Below are 13,842 nucleotides of genomic sequence, written 5' to 3'. Positions count from 1 at the left end.
ATCAATGTATCGAGAATTACATAACTATTATACAGGTTTGTTTGGTGCGACTTTGAAAGTTGATTTGAAGCTTTCGCGCGGTTATGAACTGTTAAATTTAAATCAGATTATCCAAATTATAATCAATAATTCGAATAACTAAACAGTTTTAATTGATTATGTAAAACATATGTTATGTCTAACAAGAATTGTATTTGTGCTCCTTCAAGCGTCGGATGCCTTTTGAATTTCATAGGCAAGGATATAGTGGTTTGGTAGATAATTAGAAAAAGGGTTTCGTTGACTACTAAATACTTTAATATATTTTAAATAGTGGTGAACGCAAACGATTATTGGGGAATCTGATGAATACATTTCGAGATAGATCATTTTCTTTAGCTTTTAATTGTCTATCACGTTTAAAATATTAAATGTTATTTTTAAAGTACGGAGCGCTTATTGATTCTCGGCAGAAGACCTAACTCAATACTTTGTAAACAACAGCTAAAACCATGCTCATTTTATTATTTAAAATAAAGAATTTTTTTAGAGTTTGATAAAATAGATTTCGTTGTAATCCTTTTATCAATAAACTTTTTATTTGTAAGTCATTTATTTAATCCTACTAGAAATATAACAAGTTTATGTTTTATTAGAGCAGGTTTACTGCAAAAAAGTGATCGCTTGTCTCGATGCGTGTGAAATTTCTTGGAAATCAATGAAATGATTTATCTTTAATCGCAGTACGCAGTTGAGCAGAAATGTAATTTGAAATGGAGCTCTTTGTTGGAAATATCATGATCCTTTCAGTCAAGTATTTGTTTACTTTTCTTGAACGTAGTATCGCACTTATCCTTTGAACTACTTTGAAGTTAACAATAAAGCAATAGGGTCCTAAAGCCCTGTCCCAATTTTAGTGCCAAACGCTTAAGTTTAGGCCAAAAACACATGTTTACTCAATTTTATAATGTTTTCCGTTGGTTTAAGCCCAAAAACATTTTTTTATATTTTGTCACATCCTTCGGCTTGAACTCAAATTTTGGGTGTATTTTGTTTTCCGTGTCCCTTACGAAATGTCAGATAGGAACAACCCCAGTGGTCGAACTAAAACCCCTGTGGTGTTTTTGTCGACTAAGCGAACGTCAAACATGATCTTAAGTGTCAAGGTTCATTTATGGACCAAATTTTTAAATTAAAGTTTAAACATGATATAGCCGTTATTTGAGCGGGAAAAATTGCTAAAGTAGTTACAGTAACATGCTTTTTCGTGTTGTTGAATAAAAACAAGATTTCATTAAAAATTTTAGGACCCAATTGTATGATTTTTGTGCCTCCTCCAGTAGGTCCAACTGCATACTTATTGTTCCGTAATATTTGTTTTACATATATTAACCCATGCCTAAAGTCTAATTTGCAACTAAAAAAACGCTATGAGATCTCTCGTTGATTTCTGGCAGAAATTTTCTACAGCGAATCCCTTTCGGATTTACCGTTATGTTTTCTTTTGCGTACAGAAAAATCGTTTTGAAATCACTCAACAATATGTCTGCCTCAATTTCCCACAAATAAAGATAGGCCAATAGATTACTTTGAGGCGGCAAACCGAGCCTAAACATATTGTTCTACTTTCTAAAATAACAAAAATATAAGATTTGTTAATTAAAAAGCAGAAAAAATGCTGTTTTGAGCTTATTTCATTCTTCGTGACAACTCTTCACCACCGCAAACGGCGGTGTAAAGTTTCCACTTCAAGTGATTGCTTTTGTCGATCTTCGCCGGGTAGCGTGCCATTCGTAATAGCTCGTGTTCATGCGCGCGATCACATGCGATGAACTTCTCCACATTTTCTCACTTAGGTGATATCCGTAATAGGAAAGTGATCACTTCACCGTTTTGTCACCGTGAGTGAAATCCGTAATAGGGCCCTATGTTTACGGTACACCCCACCGCATTACTGCCACATTTGACAGAAATAATTTACAATAATCTGATTCCAACTACAGACATGGTAAAATCAAGCGCATTTCTGGTCTGCTAAAAATTGCCGGTGCGAGCGCTTAAGTTAACCCCCTAAAATTGTAGTTTTTACCGCACAATTTTTTGCGTGTAGGAAACCACATTCAAATGCACACTTATGGTGGTAAGCTCCATCGAAGTTAATACGCCAATCGCGTATTATCTTCGATTTTACTATAGTAAAATCGAGGATAATACGCGATTGGCGTATTAACTCCGATGGAGCTTACCACCATTAAAATACTTCATACAAAGCTCCAGCAGTTCAATGCAGGAAATGAACCCAATGAATCAGGCTATCGACATCGATGGAGACACCATCTTCTATGGTGACAGAGGGCTCGATTGGCTTGTCAGATAGATCGGGCCCGGGACATCCTGTCTACTGCAAATCGCTGCAGTTGATATAGGGCATGTCCATAGGCTGCAATGAATAGACTTAATCAGAAAGTTTCTGGCCGTATGTTAGTGAGAAACATATTTTAAGCAGTTGTACAATACTCAGTGCCGTAGCGTGCGGATGGCCAGGTTGGCACCCGCCAAGGGCGCCAAAATGCCAAAATGTCTACACACCTAAATAGAAAAACCACTATATAATGTTTCCTGGAAAAGTTCACATGGCGTAAGGTAAGGTTTTATAATTCTAGTATTCTTTGTTAAAAATGCAACAAAATGTTGTATTGGGGCGCAAAAAACCCAAGAATACAAGAATGCTTTTCGTTTCATTATTGATAACTATCAATTTCTGTCATGTTTTTTTCCTAAGTGCTTTGCTTAGAATCTTGGTTTAGAAATATCGGTAAAGCAGATATGCCTCGGAGAACAAACTTGCTTCGAATTCATCTCACGGCGAAACGTCAAACTTCACGCGTATTTTGTATCATTCGGAAGTGCGTTTCGGTCGGATACGGAAAATGGCGTCAAAAAATTGTCGGGAAGTGCGAATAGAAAATCGAAATTAAAGCGAAACAAAGTTGCTGCGTCGCTTGCCGGCAGGCTGGGAGATTGGTTGAAAAGTGATAAAAGTGAGGAAGAATCCGAAAGAAAATGTGAAACAAGTAATATTTGTTTATGAAAAAGTGTCTTGAATAGAATCGAGTGTTGTGTACTGTTCAATGTTTATGTTTTCGACAGATTCCGCCCAGCTGCATATACTGCTCAAAGTTCTACAAGTGCTGAAACTGTTGAAACAGCTAAAAAAAAGACACGAACACCGTCTCCAGCCATTCAGCTGCACAGACTGTAACTTAAGGTGAAGCGGCGTGTAACTCAAAGAATCATTAGAATTATCATTGATGTAATAGTAGTAGTGTCGCCTTTCCATGTATATTTTTAAAACAAACAAACAAAAAATATAACATTTGTGTTAAGCATATTGTTTTGTAAACACATGGGAAATTTAGTAGATTGACGAGTATTGGAAATCAAAATCAACTCTGCAATCGTACATATCGAAAGAAAACATTACAATTTAATAAAGGGCAACGGAATTTCTCTGTTTTTGATTGGATTTATCGCATATTTTTGTTATGCATCGGTACGGTTTATGTTTGCAAGGGATGACGGTGTTGCCAGGTGATTGGTGACAGATTTTTCTAGCAATTGTTATATGCTTGTTTTCGGAACATTTGCTGCAACTTATAAAAACTTATCATTTTGCAAATAGTTTTCCATCACAAGATCACTGATTTAATAAAATTTTAATGATTTTTGTGATCAATTCACATTAAATGCTATGATTTTACAGATAGCAACTTCGACATCACTGCGCTCAACGATCGCGATGATTGTGCACACACGATAGACGCGTCCCGACGCATCCCGGCGCATCGCACTGTGGAGCTTTTCAATTATTTTGGGTGGTCCAAATTGATAAACTCTTGGTATGATTTTATGTTTCGTAGAGATGGTTTTTGTAATTTCAGAGAATCGAAAAACAAACATCGTATGAGTTTCAAGTTTCTATGCTTTGCCCAACCTTTCCGCAGTGAAAATAATTACAACAGAAAAAAAGTTGGATATTTTAGACTATAAACACAGGCATGTCTCAGTGTGCGGTGGCGGCGTCGATTCGCAGCAAGTGAAAACCACCGCCATAATAGTTTTGAGTGTTGCGGTTGATAAAACTTTATAAATATTTGATTCCCGTTTGAAATGTGTTCCTTCAAGGAAAGTGAATGAAAGTTTTGTTTAGTGGAAGTGTAGTGAACGCAATATGAAATGAGAAACACAAATGTTTGCTGCAAAATTTACAATGGAAAAGGTAAGCACCTTCTATTTACAAGTGTAGTTGTGTGAGGCAGTGCAATGCGGCATAAAATCGGAGATTTTTTTGAGAATATAAATCTTATGTATATTGTCGCTAAATTGATAATGCTGTATCTGAAAGTGTTGTTTAAATATTGAAATACCACCTGAAGTATTTTTCTTCGCATAAATTATCCATTAAATCAGGTGATAAGCAGTTATATTTCATCGATGTTGCAAATACCAATACTATCATAACAATATGATAATGATTTTTGAAGAAGCCATTTTGTGTTGACGCACCAAAAGGCCTTAACACTAGACAACGGATAAGCATGCACCAGTGGCACAGCCGAGAAACGTTCCTGACGAAAAGTTTCGACGGCTGAAGCGGGAATCGAACCCACACCCCATGACACGAATCGATTATTGCCTGGCGACACTATAGGGTTATAACCACTCGGCCACGAAGCCCACAAGGTAATTAACAACTACACAACTTTAGTTTCTCTTAACTCATACTTTAATTGGGTCCTAAAGCCCTGTCCCAATTTTAGTGCCAAACGCTTAAGTTTAGGCCAAAAACACATGTTTACTCATTTTTCAAATGTTTTTCGTTGCTTTAACCCCAAAAACATTTTTATTAGATTTTGTCGCATCCTTTGGCTTAAACTCAAATTTTGGGTGTATTTTGTTTTCCGTGTCCCTTACTAAATGTCAGATAGGAACAACCCCAGTGGTCGAACTAAAACCCCTGTGGTGTTTTTGTCGACTAAGCGAACGTCAAACATGATCAAAAGTGTCAAGGTTCATTTATGGACCAAATTTTTAAATTGAGGTTTAAACATGATATAGAGCTTAGTGACATTTGAACACACGTAGACTAGCATACGCTCGTCATACACAGTTTGTTTTTGTTTTCCTCAAAGAAACTTACACTCGCTTTCCAGACTCATCAAAATGAATATGGAAATATTACCCACTTTGAAAAATGTATACCCGGATTGTGGGTGTTTTTCGATACAGAGTGCATATTGTTTTCCTCTAAGGTTCACAACTACATCTACACCAGAGCACCCATACCATTGGGCGTGATAACCACTATAGCCATTATTTGAGCGGGAAAAATTGCTAAAGTAATTACAGTAACATGCTTTTTCGTGTTATTAAATAAAAACAAGATTTCATTACAAATTTTAGGACCCAATTGTACGCAGATGCATTGTCGAAAATCCGTCGGATGATGGATTTAAGCCTTCAATGACCGATTGTGAGCATGGGCAAGATCGAGACTGCGCGGTTTGTGATCGACTCAACAATGCTGAGCTGTACATGGTACAATGCGGAGTTTGTAAGCGTTGGAACCATTTCTCGTGCGCGAGAGTTGATACACGGGAAAAAATTCTGTGGTAACAATAACTATTTTAGCTGACTACGTCCATTCTTAAAACTACCATGGAAATTTAGACCAATTTACTATGTTTACGGTACACCCCATCGCATTACTGGTACATTTGACAGCAATAATTTACAACAATCTGATTCCAACTACAGACATGGTAAAATCAAGCGCATTTCTGGTCTGCTGAAAATTGCCGGTGCGAGCGCTTAAGTTAACCCCCTAAAATGGTAGTTTTCACCGCACAATTTTTTTGCGTGTACGAAAACTGTTCAGTTAAGAGAGTTTTGCTGGGCCCAATGTTCGTCGAAGAGATCAGATCGACCAACTAGATCATTATGTAGCCGATCGAGTGCCGCTAGCAGTCGTAGATCTCAAATTGGGCGAGAAATCCAACGTTTAGAAGACAAGCGGCGCTTTGAGGAAAAGATTGAAGAAGAACGTCTATGTCAGGAAAAAATGCTGATTGAAAAAGCCGCTAAAGAGAAGCTGGAGCAAGAAATGCAGTTCATAGCCAGAAAACATGAACTGCTCCGCCAACAGGATGACGATATCGAGAGCATCATGAGTCGCCGCAGTAGCAGAAGTAGTATCCGAAAGGTCGAGAATTGGGTTCAGCAGCAGAATAGCCACACTGGCCCCATCGACAATCGTGAGAAAGATCCCGCAAAACCAGCCATACCACGGTCTATCCCAGTTGGATCATCTACTCCGTTAGAATGCAGTGAGATTAGCGTTGTTCAGTGTCAGCAAAAGGTAGCTAGTCTACCAGACTCTGTGCCTCGTACAATTGGAAGCATCGCGATTGGAGAGAGTCCGGAAGATGAGTAGCCGGAGCTAGTGAAAATTCAACCATATACTAAAATGTTAGATGAGTCAGAGCCATCCGTGTCGAATCCTATCCCGAAAAACACTAAAAGAGCGACGAACCCCACCCTGTTGGGTGGCACCGTGAAACCCGCGGACTGCGGGCACAACATTTTCAAGAGGTTTTGCAGATGGACAAAGGCGAAAAACAGCAATATGAGAATCGGCTGCACGAGATCGAATCCAGTTTGCAACGACAACGCGAAATGGAGTTACAGCATCAGCAGGAAAATGATCTGAGACGTAAGCGAGAGATAGAGCTCGTGAACCGACTGAATCGGTTAGAACAACAGCGGTTGGAAGAGCAACGACAACTACATGAAGTGGAAAACGCGTTGAAGCAGCAGTTAGAGGAGAGCCAACGGCGTTACCTGGCGTTGGAGACCGAACGAAATCAAGAGCAAGCTGCGCGAGAAGAAGAATTACGTCGATTGCAGGAGCGAGAACAACTACTGACCCACGAACTGAAAGCTGTTCGTATAACTAACAATTCTCCTGTGTTCCTGCCGCATGATGCCACACCGTGTCAGCCGCAGAATATGGCACAGTTTCATCTACAAGGCGCCACCCTAGACCATCAACAACAAGACGTTCTGGTAGGACAGGATAAAGGCGTGAGTAACCCTTTGACAACATCGGTAAGTGGATCTCAATTCAATCAATATGAAGAAGATGTCTGCTCTGTAGCATATTCCGATCGAGACGTTCCTTGTCCCATCGCTATCAACCCATTAGGTAGAGTAGAGACGCCATGTACGTTCACCATAAACAATGAGCTAGGATCGAATCATACAGGGCAGGGTCATACGCAATTCTATCCATACCGTCCTCACGAGTTGAACAGTCTTGGTAGTAATAATTTGATACAGGGCCAGTTTGGACCTACGCGGCAACATATAGTAGCTAGGCAAGTTATTCCGAAGGAACTTCCTGTGTTTTCCGGGGATCCTACTGAGTGGCCTCTTTTCATAAGTAGTTACCAACACTCGACACTGTCTTGAGGCTACTCCGACTCAGAAAATCTGCTACGCCTACAACGTGCGCTGAACGGTAGAGCAAAAGAGGCGGTGAGCAACCTGCTGCTGCATCCATCGACGGTTCCGCAAATAATGTCATCCCTACAGACTTTGTATGGAAGGCCAGAACAAATTGTTCATCATATGGTAGCTAAGGTTCGAGCTACTCCTGCTCCTAGAGCAGACAGGCTAGAAACCAGTTTGGCCTGGTCGTTCAAAATCTGTGTGGGCATTTAAAAGCCTTCCAATCCCATTCTTCTACAAGAACTTGTTGATAAACTGCCGGCTAACATCAAGTTCAGTTGGGCGTTGTACCAAGAGCAACAACCGGTCGTCAACCTTAGTACGTTTGGGGACTATATGAGGAAAGCAACCGCAGCTACCAGTGGAATTACCAATGTTTCCCTCATTACAAAATCTACGAAGGACGATAAACCTAGGACAAAGGAGAAGGCGTACGTAAATACCCATTCAGCATACGAAAAGAAGTCGCAAAAGTCGCAAAGCACGTCGCAAAAGTCGCGAGCACGTTGCAGAAAGGTGTTCCGACTTTAAGCAGTTGTCCGTCAGCGAACGGTGGAGATTTGTTAAAGAAAATAAACTTTGCCGGAGGTGTCTTGTGTCACACACACGATGGCCTTGTGAAGGAGAGATCTGCGGGGTCAACGGATGTCAGAAACGCCATCATCAGCTGCTACATTACGATCCCGAACCGGAAGTGCGAACGCCACCGTCACCGTCCATTAAGCATCCGTTACTTCAACTTTGTCTGTGCTTCAACCATATTCAAGATACTGCCTGTACGGCTGTACGGAAAATCAGGCTCTATCGACACGTATGCATTTCTTGACGATGGTTCGTCTGTAACGCTCCTAGAGAAAGCAATAGCAGACGAGCTAGGACTGGATGGTAAGACGCGCTCTCTATGCATGCAGTGGACCGGCGGTATTGACAAGAAAGTCTCTACCACTGAAATTGCAAAACTGGGCATATCGGAACCTGGGAGTAAAACGTTGTTACAGTTGTCAGAGGTCCACAATGTTGATAATCTAGGCCTGCCGGAGCAATCGATGAACTACGACGACCTGGCAAAACAATACAAACACCTGCAACGTTTGCCGGTGAAGAGTTTCCAGAGAGCTTACTCTGGTTTGCTGATCGGAGTTAACAATATTCATCTTCTAATTACTTCTAAAGTTCGCGAAGGAAATGAACGAGAGCCCATCGCAGCGAGAACCCGTATTGGTTGGGTAGTGTGTGGATGTCTGCGTCGTGAAGAGAGTCAGTTTCAACATCGCCAAATGCACATTTGTGCGGAAACAACCGATGCCGAGCTCCACAACTACGTTCGAGAATTTTTCTCGGTGGAAAGCCTAGGCGTCGCCCTCGTACCAAATTTGGAAGGGACAGACGATCAACGCGCACGCCGAATCCTTGAAGAAACGATGGTACGAAAGGCGAGTGGAAATTTCGAGACTGGTTTGCTGTGGAAGCAGGATGCCTTTAAGTTTCCTGATAGTCGATCGATGGCAGAGCGCCGTCTTTTTTTTTTTTTGTTTTTTACAAGGGGGAAATCTGCAAACAGATCCCCTGAGAAGATAACTCAGGGAATGCGGGGATGACGCACCAACGACGACCCGCTAAAACCAGCCTATGCACTGTGCTTGAGCAATTCATTTAGAATTGCTCAAGTGGTGAACAGTGCATCGTCATGACCCTTGGACTCAGACCCTCATCTCCCCGGAACCACCTTACGGTATTTCTTCGGGAAGGGACCAGTGCATATAGCACAACACGTGTAGCAGAAGTAGCCTAGGCAAACTGCTTCTCCTAGCCGACTTAAACAATGTTACAAGGGACCAGCCTCGGCAGGGCTAATCCTCTGCAGCCAACTCTTGGTCGGCGCGCCATAGACGCTGCAATTCTAACATAATGTGAGTGACAGCCGTAGTTACTGCATTCCAGCACTCGGCATCCGCACACATTCTCTCTATAATATTGTCGGGGGACGTGTCCCCTCCGCATGTAGTGAGCATGCGACCTCTCACAACAATGAAACGGGGGCAATCGAACACGACATGCTCCGCTGTTTCCTCTACACCAGCACAATTGGGGCACGCAGGAGATTCTGAGTGCCCGAACCTATGCAGGTACTGTCTATAGCAACCATGTCCTGACAGAAACTGCGTCAGGTGGAAGTTCACTTCCCCATGGCTTCTACCATACCAATCTGACACATTTGGTATTAGCCGATGGGTCCATCTACCCTTAGTGGAGTTATCCCATTCCTGCTGCCAGCTTCTGAGCGTTTCCTCTTTACACGTGTCGCGGACTCCTCTGGTACCCCTTTGGTTGAAGCATTGAGCATCTTCCTTGATGATGAGCCCGATGGGCGTCATCCCGGCTATGAAGCACACGGCCTCTTTAGATACCGTCCGGTATGCACTTGCTACTCTTAAGCACATTATCCTGTACGTGCTTTCCAACCGCTTTAGGTTTCTTCTCGTTATAAGCGCTTTTGACCAGATTGGTCCTCCATACCTTAGTATGGATAGCGCCACGCTTGCGAGCAGCTTGCGTTTGCTGGCAATTACAGCAGAGCTGTTAGACATCATCCTCGAAAGCGCCGCTATAGCCGTAGATGCCCTTTTACAGGCATATTCAACGTGGCTAGCGAAGCTCAGCTTGTCATCAATCATTACCCCAAGATGCCTAAGGGATCGTTTGGACTCTATGGTGCAATCACCTACCGAGATAAGCGCCCGTTGCTCGGACTTGCGGTTGTTGACCACCACCACCTCAGTCTTGTGACGGGCCAGTCCTAGTTTCCTAGACTTCATCCATTCCTCAACCAGGGAAATAGAGTGCGCTGCTGTCAACTCTACTTCCTGCATCGATTCACCATAGACCACTAGGGTGATATCGTCGGCGAAGCCAACAATCTTAACACCCGTCGGAAGGGGCAGCCTCAGTACGTCATCGTACATCGCATTCCATAACAGCGGGCCCAGGATTGAACCTTGAGGTACTCCCGCGGTAATTCGAACGCTTTTCTGCCCCTCCTCTGTGTCATACAGTAGAATCCTACCATCAAAATAGCTTTCTAGAAGCTTACACAACTGCACCGGTACCTTGAGGCGGTGAAGCGCGTGTGCTATTGCTTCCCAGCTTGCGCTGTTGAACGCATTCTTCACATCCAGAGTGACAACCGCGCAGTAACGGATGCCGCTCCTTTTATGCTCGATTGCCACCTCAGCTGTTTGAACGACCGACTGGATGGCGTCCAGAGTAGATTTACCTTTTCTGAATCCAAACTGGTTGTTGGACAGGCCGTCCGCACTCTCCGTATACGGTACTAGTCTGTTGAGAATCAACCTCTCCAATAACTTGCCCGTCGTATCTAGTAGACAGATAGGTCTATACGCCGACGGGTCACCTGGTGGTTTCCCCGCCTTTGGTAGTAGCACCAATTTCTGTCGCTTCCATACATCCGGGAAGATTCCTTGATCAATGCAGCGTTGCATCGTGGTTCTGAACATGTCCGGATCCGTGTTCACTGCCGCTTTTAAGGCAACATTCGGGATACCATCGGGTCCCGGTGCCTTGTTTGACGCGAATGATTTCACGACTTCTGCCAGCTCTTCGTTCGTCACTCTCGCCACTTCTTCTTCTTCATCTGCCGCATACGGCGCTGGGGGCCATGGGCTTATGGGATGGTGCGGGAAAAGTACATCGATTATCGATCGCAGCAACTCGGGCGATTTCTCTTGGGGCGCTATGGCTCCTTTGGTCTTAGCCATTACCACTCTGTAGGCGTCACCCCATGGACTAGAATTGGCACTCTCGCATAGGCTTTCAAAGCATGCCCGTTTCCGACTCTTGATTTCCTTTTTGAGAGCCAACTTTGCCTCTCTGAATGCTGCACCGCGTTCCTCTCTTTGTGCTTCTGTGCGTGCGCGTTGCATTCTTCGTCAGGCCCGAAGGCAGATTGCTCGAAGATTTGAAATTGATTCGCACCACCAATACACCGGCGGCCTGTTCTCTCTAGGAGGGGCTTTTCTCGGCATGGAAGCATCACACGCTCGTGATATCACAGCAACTAGCTCTTCACCGTTTAGGTCCAGAGTGTTCCGTTCGCGCCTCAGGGCTTCAGTGAATACTTCGCCGTCGAAGCGCGCTGTTTTCCATCCTCGGGCTTGGGTCGAGTTACATCGCGCTGCCTTCCGCCCGCCTGGTATTATACTATAGCGAATCGATTGATGATCGCTATGAGTATAACCGTCATCAACGCGCCAGTTCATGGTACCTAAAAGGTTAGGAGCGCCGTCTGAAATGTCTTGAACGACGTCTAGCAAAAAATCCAACACTGTACGATAGCGTACGTCAGCAGATAGCTGATTATAAGTCTAAAGGCTACATCCATGAGGTTACCGATGAGGAAATGGCCGAATTCGATCCAGACCGCACTTGGTATTTGCTGCTAGGAGTTGTGTTAAACCCAATAAACCTGGTAAAGTGCGTGTAATATGGGATGCAGCTGCTAAAGTGGATGGTGTATCATTGAACACGATGCTACTGATGGGCCCGGACCTCCTCAGTTGACCGTCATCTTCAAATTCCGCGAACGCGAAGTGGCTTTTTCTGGAGATATTCAGGAAATGTTCCTGCAAGTTGGAATCAAAAAGCGCTTTAATGTTTGTTTTTCGTAATTCGCCATCACATCCCATGGTCACGATGGTTTCGGACGTAGCTATCTTTGGAGCGACCTGTTCTCCAGCACAGTCGCAATATGTCAAAAATTTGAATGCAGCGCAATACGTTCACGAATTTCCACGAGCGGCCGCAGCAATCACAGACAGGCACTATGTCGATGATTACCTGGACAGCGTTGACACAGAGCAAGAAGTGGTCCAGTTGGCATTACAAAGTTCTGGAAGCAATTGGAGAGGTCAATCCAGCTACGGTGAAGAACCTAACTATGAATAACCAAAGTGGTTTCGAACGATTATTGGGAATTTCATAGCTACCTGCTGAAGACGCATTTTGCTTTAAACTCGGCCTACAAGGCGACCTCGCAGAACTAGCGAAAGGTGAAAAAGCTCCTACTAAACGAATGATGCTAAGTTTTTTGATGAGGATCTACGATCCCTTAGGATTAGTAGGTTCGCTAGTCATTCAAGGCAAAATACTAATTCAGAATGTTTGGAGAGCTAAGACAGAGGCGGATTGCGCAGGCAGAACATTACTCAGATGAAGTGGCTACGTTGAAACGAAATTTGTATGGAGATCTACAGGAGAGAAAGAACCTGGACAAAAGTAGTCCCATTGCGAAGCTATCTTCCCAACTCTATGAACATGAAATTTTACGTCTTGACGTCCGGATTGCGGCTGCCGAATATGTCAGCTACGATACCAGATACCCTATTATTTTGCCAAGACAGCATCAAATAACCAAACTGCTGCTGGATTGGTACCATCGCGAGTATCGTCATGCGAACAACGAGACGGTGGTAAATGAAGTTAGGCAGAGGTTTTACATCCCGAGGTTACAAGTCGAAGTACGAGCCGTCGCCCTTCGGTGTCAATGGTGTCGAGTATACAAGGTCAAACCAGAAGCACCGAAAATGGGCCAACTTCCACGGATGCGTGTCACACCGTTTCTACGACCGTTCACGTTCGTAGGAATCGATTATTTTGGACCCTACTACAAAAAAGTAGGCCGTAGCTCAGTGAAGCTTTGTTTATTTACTTGCTTAACTGTCCGGGCAATACATTTGGAGTTAGCTTACAGCTTTGTGGTAATGGATTAATAACTGTATATATTGGCAGTTTATTGATCCATTACCACAATCACTCTCACCTCTACTCTTAAAAAAGACGAATAACGTAAAATTTTCCGTTATTTTCAATTCGAGTTTATTATTTTTTTTTTTTTTTGCAACAATCTTAACAGTTCACTTCTAAATTATAATATTTTTTGTCTGCTTCTCTGATCCTATATCTTGACATTATAGCTTTAATACATCAATAAACTGCCAATATATACAGTTATTACCACAAGCTTAACGACAGATTCATGTAAGAAGGCCATCCGAAGATTTATTGCACGAAGAGGAGCTTCGCAAGAAATCTATACAGACAACGGCACGAATTTCGTTGGGGCAAGTAAAGAGCTTCAATGTGATTTACAAGCGCTCAATACTGCGATGGGTAGTACTTTTACGGATACGAACACTAGATGGATGTTTAACCATCCTGCGGCGCCCCACATGGGAGGCTGCTGGGAGCGTATGGTGCGATCTGTGAAGACAGCACTAG

The sequence above is a fragment of the Aedes aegypti genome, chromosome 1, assembly GCF_002204515.2.
Source record: "Aedes aegypti strain LVP_AGWG chromosome 1, AaegL5.0 Primary Assembly, whole genome shotgun sequence".
Classification (NCBI taxonomy): Eukaryota; Metazoa; Arthropoda; class Insecta; order Diptera; family Culicidae; genus Aedes; species Aedes aegypti.
The sequence above is the reverse complement of the archived record's forward strand: the minus strand, read 5'-3'. Positions refer to the sequence as shown.